The following is a 10273-nucleotide window of genomic DNA, read 5'->3' as shown; positions in this document are numbered from 1 at the left end:
AGTATATTATTAATGCTAGAGCAGTTATCAGGTAAATTATACAAGATATTAGATGATGAAATGATAATACCATTTGATGTCTTTTATAGCCGAAGGTGGGTTTCCAAGGAGGTTTAGCCGGCCTACTACTCTGCCAACTGTGGCCTACACACGTGCTCTGCTGGTAATTCGTGGATAGGCAGCGGCTGACAGTGACCAGGCGTGCTGTTCACTTTTCCTTTTCCACCAACTACAGGCTAGGCACGTGGTATGGCAGGAGTTGGTGAGCAGGCGGCGGCTATTGGTCACAGTGCTGTGGCGTGTTGTCTGCCATGCTGCTGTCAGTGAGCTGTCGTATCGTTGGTCAGATCTTTTGTCCATACCTCGTCAGGTATCACACAAAAGATCCTCCATTATTATACGGACTGGCTCATTTAGGCGGGAGTTTTCCCCCTCCCGCCTTTATGCGGGAATGTTCCCGGCTTTGCTCATTCCTTCTTCAGGTGACTACTGAATTATTACGAGTTTGAGCCTTATGCGTGTAGCCATGCTGCGCGGGTGGCCAGTCCCTAATGGCGGGTATCCGCACCTGCGGGAACAGGCGGATACTTGGAAACCATAGGGAGGCATTTCCTGCGGGACCAGCTTGCGTACCGCATGTGAGGTCGTCACAACTCTGAGCGTGGTGGGTCCTGCGGGTTTGGTAGGTCGCGGCGCAGACGTCCCTATGGTGAAGTCTGCGGGTTCAACTGCGCAAACGTCCGTTTAAGGAGTCTTGCGTGTTCAACTGCGCAGACGTCTCCTTTTAAGGGAGTCTTGCGGGTCCTAACCACCTCTGCTGGGACCTACCTCTTCAAGTCCCCCCAGTCCAATGTTCTTCTCATGAATGTTTAATAAAGTGAGGTGAACTTTTGGACTTAAGCAAGGGGTTTTTGAAAAGGGTTTAGTTTTATGGGTTTTCCGCGGGAAGTCTTACCCACGGGTTTCCCAATGTCACGCAGAATTTCCCAATGTTCTGCTTGATCTCTGGGATGATGCGGATAGGTCTGTAACCTCCCCGCAAGTCAGGAGCGTTTAGAACCTTTTGTGTAGATTCTCCATGAGGTCTTGGTGGTTTTGAACATAGTGATCAATCATGTTATAACCACCAATTCCATCCTGAAGTTTCAAACAATCTAGTTCTTGACGTTCCCGCTATGCGGGGATGTTAATCCCGTTTCTGCAAGCATGGCCCAGAAGATCCTTCTTGGTTTCAATTCCCATGGAGTGCTCGGTATGCGAAGGGTTTTGCCTTGACGCTGTACCCGCACTTCGTCTTATTAGTTACTTTACTCCCAAGGTATCCCTGGCGTTAAATCCCTGCAGGGCTAGGTGCGTGAAGGGTTTTGCCTTAACACTGTACCCGCACCTGACTTATGGTTGCCGAGGTGTTCCTGGCGTTTAATCCCCTGCGGGCGCTAGGTATGTGAAGGGTTTTGCCTTAACACTGTACCCGCGCCCGACTTACAATTGGGTGCCGAGGTATGACTTTTTACGGGTGTTAGGTATGTGGAGGGTTTTGCCTTAACACTGTACCTGTGCCCGTTTTGTAGTTGGGTGGAATGCCAAGATTTTCTCGGCTTCACTTCCCTGTGGGTGCTAGGTATGTGAAGGGTTTTGCCTTAACACTGTACCCGCACCCGGCTTTATAGTTGGGTTTTTTCCGGTTTCCGTTCCTTGCGGGTGCTAGGTATGTGAAGGGTTTTGCCTTAACACTGTACCCGCACCCGGCTTCATAATTGGGTTTTTCCGGTTTCCGTTCCCTGCGGGTGCTAGGTATGTGAAGGGTTTTGCCTTAACACTGTACCCGCACCCGGCTTCATAATTGGGTTTTTCCGGTTTCCGTTCCCTGCGGGTGCTAGGTATGTGAAGGGTTTTGCCTTAACACTGTACCCGCACCCGACTTCATAGTTGGGTTTTTCCGGTTTCCGTTCCCTGCGGGTACTAGGTATGTGAAGGGTTTTGCCTTAACACTGTACCCGCACCCGACTTCATAGTTGGGTATTCTTGGCCTCTGTTCCCTGCGGGTGCTAGGTATGTGAAGGGTTTTGCCTTAACACTGTACCCGCAGCCGTCTTACGGTCAACTGGATAGCCAGGGTAAGGGGTTTTTCCCGCTTACTTTTCGAATCTTTTTGAATCTTTGAAATTTGAAGAGTTGGTGAAAGGATAAGAACAGTCGTCGTGCGACGGTTTCTTCTGACTGTGTCAGGACGTGCTGGAAGTTATGGTGACGTGACATTATATGGCCATTTCAGACGCTTTTTACGGCGCGTGGGCGCTATTTTTCGGGCGCGTGGCCGCAAAATTAATGGCACTCGTCCTTTCAACAGCTGTTGCCAGCTTGCCTGGTGCCACATGTCACGGTTTCATTGCACCTTCAATTTCTCTCTCCTCCGCATTAAATTCATCGCATTAATTGCGATCACTATATAAAGGGGAAGAGGGTCCTTTGTAATTCACACCTTCACTTCTTCTCTTCATCTCTAAGGCGATTTCTGGTGAATACTCCCTTATTTAGTTGAGCATTCCTCCGAAATCGTCTCTTCTTCCTCTGCAATATGTCTTCCCATGATGCTGAAGCTGTAGCCGACGATAGGAGTACTGCTGGCGAGTGCCAGTGTGCTCTACCTGTAACACCCCGACCAAAGGCGGATTATACATCGGGGCGCCACATATTGTTTCGTTACTCGTGACACTATTTGGGTGTCAATATTTAATAAATATATTCATTCGCGCACGCGCAACGTAAACACAAGATAACATAAATCAACATAAATCAATATATTATAAGACAAAATATTCGAACAATAATAACTTGTCTTGATACATTTTAATCTAGGTCCAAAAGTAAAAACGTCCTACGTGTCCACAAGCTCCAAATGTAGCTACAGCAAACCTGAACATGTGTTAAAATAAAACGTCAAACACTTGCGTGTTGGTGAGAAATCAAGTTTAATAGATAATAGATAACAATAATCACTGCGCGCAACACGTGTATGTCTGGTGTTTAACAAGGGTGTAATCAGATTGTGATCAAGCCTAAATAGATCATAGTTCATAGTTCAATCCGTGCTCCCAAATGAGCACAAAAACAAGAAAACATCTGTGCAAGTGTAAACAAAGAAAACCGTAAACGATAGGTCTCCCGTGTTCATCTAATGGATCCATGAAAACTTCGGAATAGGCCGAACAAAGCGGTTAATGATACACACATACAAATAAACAGCCAAGTAAACGTCCTCAACACATGGGATACTGCGCGACTAAAGTTCATAAACAAGTTTAAGACTAAGTTTGTATGAACACATGAACATCCCAAAACATTAAAAATAAAAAGGGATTAGATACGAGATTACTCACTTGATAAACGGTGCGGTGAAAGATAAAGCAAGAACCAACTTTAAACAAGCACAAGTTAACCTATAATTAAAGATTATTGTTTTAACGATTGGTTTTAAGTCTCGATTATAAGTTAGCATAATTAATAAGTAACTTTAAACAAATTATTATATATTATAGATTACCGGAAAACAGGGCAGAACAGGAGAGAGGACGAAGGCAGAGAGAGGAGACGGCAGAGGATCAACGGCAGAGAGCAAGGAAGATAAAGATAATAAGTGTTTGTGTGTGTAGTGTTAAGAAAATAGCATTATTATTTATAGGGAAACCCTAGGGAACACAATCCCTAGAAAAGGGGAAAAGATCTTCAACAGGATCAAGCAAAAGATAACAAAAGCAAAAAGGTTCCAAAAGCAAAAGATATCAAAAGATATGGCAGCTGCAGGGGACAAGGAAAAGCTGACAGGTAACAGTAAAAGCATGGGCGGGTCAGATAAAGGTACTGGTCAAGCATGGAAAAGCAGATCTCAAAAGATAATGTCAGTCACTTTTTCTGCCAACCAATGGGGTTGGTGCGCATGCTGCGCCGAAAGTAACTTTTCAGACATAAGATAGGTCAGGTCAACAGCACAGAAGATAAGACATCACAAAAGTAAACGGCTAGATTAAACAGAAGAAAAGACTCAAAGGGTTTAGCGCGAGAAGGCATCGAGCGCGTGAGCGCGAAGGCAGACAGAACAAACCTTAACGCACTGCGGGAAGAACTACAATTCTAAGCGCGTCGCGGGAAGAACTATAATCCTTAGCGCGCTGCGGGGACAGTTCGCCTCGCGTATCTCAGCAACAGATGGTCTTCATGCAGGCTTCCTTGTAAGGAGGCTGGCGCGTGGAGCTGCGCAGACAACCTTAGGCGGGAAGAAACAAAGGACAAACAAAGAGAGAAGGGGGGGGGGGGGTTCAAGGCTTAAGGGCGGAACGACGACAAGAGAGAGAAGGAGGCGGGACGGCAACAAGAGGGAAAAGAAGGCGGAGAGAAGAAGAGGGACGGGACGGAAAATATTATTAGTAATATATATATTTTAAATGTCAAGTTTTAAAAGAAAATAATTAAATTTTAAATCATAAAAAGAATCGGATCAGAAAACGGGTACCTGGGTCGGGTCGGATGGGGCAGATGTCACACTACCTGTCGATCTGTACCAGTACGTCGTCAGGAAATTCATGCTTGAGTTTCTTGAGCCTGAGTTTCCTGAACCCCAGCAGACTGTGTACGATGCCCCCAGCGGCAAGATCGGGGTATATGCTGCATTCTTTGTTTATGGGAACCTTAGGTTCCCATTGACAAAGTTTGTGTACCGTGTCCTGGAGAGGCACGGTGTGCACCTGACCGAGGTGCATCCGATGGCGATTGCCAAGATTCGGCACTTCGAGTGGGTGTGCCGAATTCTGGGCATTGAGCCCTATGTGGACCGCCTGATGACCTTCTATACTTGGAGGTGCATCCAGGGGTGGTACACCCTGACAACCCGGATCAAGGGTTTGAAGATTTGCGCGACCGAGCGCAGTCTCCGATCGTGGAAGCGGGAGTTCTTCTACATTTCTGCCCGCGCCATCCCCATTGCCATGAAGTTTAAGAAGGGGCAAGCGCTTCCGAGCCTTCACGCCTCCAACTACCAGGAGGCGGAATGGTTCGCGAAGATATCTCGGGTCCAATCTCCGGTTTACCGGTTTGCGGAGTCCGGGATGGTGATGCTGGGGATGAGCCGGGTATGGAAGGAGGCGTCTCGGTTTCCCATCCTTCTCGAATACGGTTTGAACTCTATTCCTTATGGTATGTCTTGTCTTTCTTGCTGATATGAGTTTGTCTTCTAGCTGTTTCTTTTCTTTCAGAGGGGAACGATTTGGAGTCGCTCCTGTACCCGCGGGAAGCTGACGGTCCCGCGCGGATGGGTACTCGTGCTCTAGACGAGAACGAGTTGCCCATCCTGGAACAAACGGCGGATCGGTTTGTGGAGGTCTATCCGCTGGGCCACGAGATCCTGAGCCACCGGCGGCCAGGTAAGGCGTTATTCTATCCTCCACCCCTCAATGCTGTACCTGCTGCTGGAATTCCTGACATCCCGTCTTCTTCTGAGGAATCCGCAGATGGTCCTCCGTTGGTGCGGAAGAAGAAGGCTGCCGGCGGAAAAGGGAAGGAGAAGGCGGCCTCCACAGCCGATCCAGTGCTCCTATCTGACACTGAGTCAGATAATGAAGAGGTGGCGGGGAACCCCGGTGGTGAGAAGACCACTGCTCCGGAGGCTACGACTGTTACCTCCGGAGAACCAATGACGACGACGGTGACCGGCATCAAGAGACCGGCTCCATCGGGTTCGTCCCCGCCCGTCCGTACGTTCAGGCTCAAGAAAACCCGTAAGTACAAACATCCTTCTTATCTTTGTAGATTTATCATACTTCATGAATTTATTGAAACACTTATCTTCTTGTGCAGGCGTGGATGTTGACGCATTCCAGGGTGGAGCGCAGAGGAGTACCTCTCCGCCAATGACGGTAGGCTCGGTCAGCCTACCCGAGGCGTCGACCCAGGCGCCTGCGCCTGCTTCCGCTGGATCAGTTGCTCACTCCTTTGAGCCGACTGTTTCAGCTGAGACGACGTCACCGCCGGCGGTGAGTGCGATTTTTACAGCATCTTTCACCGAGCCGGCGGTTACAATTGCTGCGGATTCCGCGGCGGCGACCACGGCGGCGACCACGGCGGCCGCTACTATGCCTCCGCCACCGGCAACAACGGCCGGCCCATCAGGTACGCGCGGGGCTTCTCGCCAATCTTTGTCACCTTCCCATCTGCCCGACCTTTTGGATGGATTTCCCTTAGGTTCAGGCGATGGGTTTGGTGGCTATCGGCCTGTGATCGACCCTACAGGTGCGTAGGGTTCTTTTGGCCTTTCTTATATATCTCTTCATCTTTTTCCTAACTGCTTTGTTTCTTTTGCAGTGTCGGATTCCAATGAAGTGTATGTTCCGCGATGGAACATCCGCCGAGGAACAACCCTTCGTACCCCTGTGGAGTGCGTGGAATGGGCTCGCCACGCTGCTCCCCATGGTGCGTTGGGGGAAGCCATGGCTAGCTACCAGGAGGGTAGGCTAACCAATGAGCTTCGGGTTCTCCAGGCCCGGATGCAGCCGCGCGTCGAGCTGCTTTGTCGTGAAAACGACAAGTTGAAAGCAGCTCGCGCCAAGGAAGTATCTCAAGCGCGGGCTCTTCGGGAGGAGAACCAACAGTTGGCCGCAGCTGCTGCGGAGAAGGAGAAGGCCTTCAAGGCCCTCGAGGTTGAGGTTCAAGCGCGACTCGAGGCCCGCTCCAAGGCTGCCCAAGCTGTTAACGAACAGCTTCGGCTGGCTAAGGAGACTGCGAGGAACGCAACCGAGAGGGCCACCAAGGCTGAAGCCGTTGCTGAGCCTTTACGCGTGGAGAACGAGGAGCTCAAGGCCAAATTAGAGGCTCTCCAACGTGCTCATGATGCCTTGGCGATGGAAGATGCCAAGAAGCTCCAAGAGATCCTGGACCAGAGGGGCGTGCTTGACCACACCGAGCGGAAGCTTAAGGGCGTTGAAGAGGCTGCTGCAAAGGAAGTGCTACTTGCCAACCTTAACAAAAGCGAAGCCGAACGCGCCCGTACCCAAGCTCAAGCCGCCCTCCAAGAAGCTCTGGTTGCCAAGGAATGGCTTCTTCGAGAAGCGTTGTCTCAGGTATGTTTAGCTTTACGTCTTCACGCTTTCCTTTGTACATAGAAAAGGTGTTTGACACTTGTATTTTCTTTGTAGGTTGTGCATCGGGTCTTCTCAGAGACTACTTACGATGATGCCATGAGCGCAGCCCTCAACGCTTCTCATGAGGATGGGGAAAAGGCCGGCTTCCTGCTTGGTTTAGGGTTTGTTGAGAAAGGCGTCCCGCCTTCCAACTTCCCTTTGTTCGATGTGGACACCGAAGCTGCATATGACCAAGCGGTGAACCAATATGCCGCCTTCCCGCATCCGGTGGTGGAGAAGGTGAAGGAAGTCGCTGCTGCTGATGATGGACTTGCTATCCTCAAGGCTTTCCTTGAACCGCCACGCTCTACTGATGGGGCGGGTCCAAGTGGAAGTGGTCCTGAAGCTTGATTCTGAAGATCCCTTCCCGCTGCTAGGATAGACTAGATTTTGTTTTGTAGGCGGGTAGTTACCCGGCCATTCTTGTAATATATCTTTTGTGAAATACAAATCTTTTTGTGGATAAGACTGTTATTTCCTTTGGGTTCATTGCTTTATAAACCTTATATGACTTGCATACTTAGTTTAAATTAGCGATTTCCCAAGAGTTTAGAATAAGTTAACCTTGAATGTGGTTGACAGTAGGTTGAAGTTTTGCTTCCCCCTTTGTGAGTGTGCGGATAGGACCGGCACTTGCACTTGGTAGGATGGCTAAACTTTACCTATGTCTGACCTGCGCGTAGGTTTTTCCTTATCCTTTCAGAATGACTTTTAACCGTTCGACGCGCGGTTGTTAATGAGTTAGTGTTCAGCTTCCGCTACCAGGATTCATGCGGGTATACCGGCACTTTCACATAGTGAGATGGCTGAACTCTTCCCCTTTAACTGTCCTGCATGAAGGTCTTGTCATTTTCTGGGTTTATGCGGGTTTTGCCGCCTTCCCCACGCAACGATTCTTCACTTGATGCGGTGAATACCGGCATTAGTGTTCGAATCGACCGTTCAACGCGCGGTTGTTAATAGGTTAGTGTTCAGCTTCCTCTACCAGGATTCATGCGGATATATCGGCACTTTCACATAGTGGGATGGCTGAACCTTTCCCCTTTAACTGACCTGCGTGAAGGTTCTGTCGTTTTTTGGGTTTATGCGGGTTTTGCCGCCTTCCCCACGCAATGACTCTGCTTGATGCGATGACTACCGGCATTAGTGTTCGAATCGACCGTTCAACGCGTGGTTGTTAATAGGTTAGTGTTCAGCTTCTTCTACCAGGATTCATGCGGATATACCGGCACTTTCACATAGTGGGATGGCTGAACCTTTCCCCTTTAACTGACCTGCGTGAAGGTTTGATGCTTTTGGGTTTGTGCGGGTTTTGCCGCCTTCCCTGCGCAACGATTCTTCACTTGATGCGGCGGATACCGGCATCTCCATGTGCAAAGTTCATAAAATATAAATGTAAAATCATCAGCTTCAATTTGAAGGAGAATCGTTTCCATTAGAAGTGGCTCTAGGCCTTTTCTTTACAAATTTGGAATTGATCTACATACAAACTGTGTAATTGAGCTCCCATTAGGCGTGGCTTGGATGGGAGCACCATCGAGCCGACATGTATCTTGTTCGGGATCTCGTTGTTTACGCAGTATGTAGTCTCCGTTGAAGCTGCGATCCAAAACGCCTTCTCGGTTGGGAATCCGTTTCTTTACGCTTCCCTTTCGCCCTATGACGAGGGTTCGCGTCTTCCTCGGATTCCTCCGAATCATCGTCGTATTCGAATTCTTCCACTTGTTGGAGTGAACGTAAACGTTCATCCAACTCAGCTTGGAACTCTTTTTGACGTGCTTCGGCCCACGCTTTAACCTCATCGAGTGTTTGGCAGGGGAGCCTCGTCTGTTGATTTTCTAACTGGGTATCGGTGAATCCCAGTGTCTGATTATTTACTTCACTTGCCCCCGCTTGGGTAGCTGGGGTAGTGTTCGTAAAGTTTGTGTATTCGGTATTCCCCCTTATAGCTGGGGTCATAATTACCGGAGTCTCTTGGTTACTCGGTTTTGGGACCGGAGTATCCTTAACCATCTTTCCAGAAGTTTTGAAAAAACTGGAGAAAAATAAAGTTCTAGCTTTATGCACGGATGGCGCCAATGAAGAAACACCAGTCGAACCCCGACAGATTACGAGTAACCTGAGGGTTAGATAGACGTTTCCCACGAGGGGTTAATTCTGGCAAGATGGTTCTTCCGATAACCTGCAAAACAGACACCGTGAGCTCGTCACTAAGAAAGGGGGGGGTTCCTCCTTGTGACCACCCTCCGGCGTGAGAATCAGTCTATATTACTCTTTGAATATAAAAGTATATTATTAATGCTAGAGCAGTTATCAGGTAAATTATACAAGATATTAGATGATGAAATGATAATACCATTTGATGTCTTTTATAGCCGAAGGTGGGTTTCCAAGGAGGTTTAGCCAGCCTACTACTCTGCCAACTGTGGCCTACACACGTGCTCTGCTGGTAATTGGTGGATAGGCAGCGGCTGACAGTGACCAGGCGTGCTGTTTACTTTTCCTTTTCCACCAACTACAGGCTAGGCACGTGGTATGGCAGGAGTTGGTGAGCAGGCGGCGGCTATTGGTCACAGTGCTGTGGCGTGTTGTCTGCCATGCTGCTGTCAGTGAGCTGTCGTATCGTTGGTCAGATCTTTTGTCCATACCTCGTCAGGTATCACACAAAAGATCCTCCATTATTATACGGACTGGCTCATTTAGGCGGGAGTTTTCCCCCTCCCGCCTTTATGCGGGAATGTTCCCGGCTTTGCTCATTCCTTCTTCAGGTGACTACTGAATTATTACGAGTTTGAGCCTTATGCGTGTAGCCATGCTGCGCGGATGGCCAGTCCCTAATGGCGGGTATCCGCACCTGCGGGAACAGGCGGATACTTGGAAACCATAGGGAGGCATTTCCTGCGGGACCAGCTTGCGTACCGCATGTGAGGTCGTCACAACTCTGAGCGTGGTGGGTCCTCCGGGTTTGGTAGGTCGCGGCGCAGACGTCCCTATGGTGAAGTCTGCGGGTTCAACTGCGCAGAAGTCCGTTTAAGGAGTCTTGCGTGTTCAACTGCGCAGACGTCTCCTTTTAAGGGAGTCTTGCGGGTCCTAACCACCTCTGC

Source organism: Bidens hawaiensis, unplaced genomic scaffold (genome assembly GCF_021521415.1).
Source record: "Bidens hawaiensis isolate Kalapana, Puna unplaced genomic scaffold, B.hawaiensis_p1.1 tig00031118_1, whole genome shotgun sequence".
Classification (NCBI taxonomy): Eukaryota; Viridiplantae; Streptophyta; class Magnoliopsida; order Asterales; family Asteraceae; genus Bidens; species Bidens hawaiensis.
Note: the sequence above shows the minus strand (reverse complement) of the source record.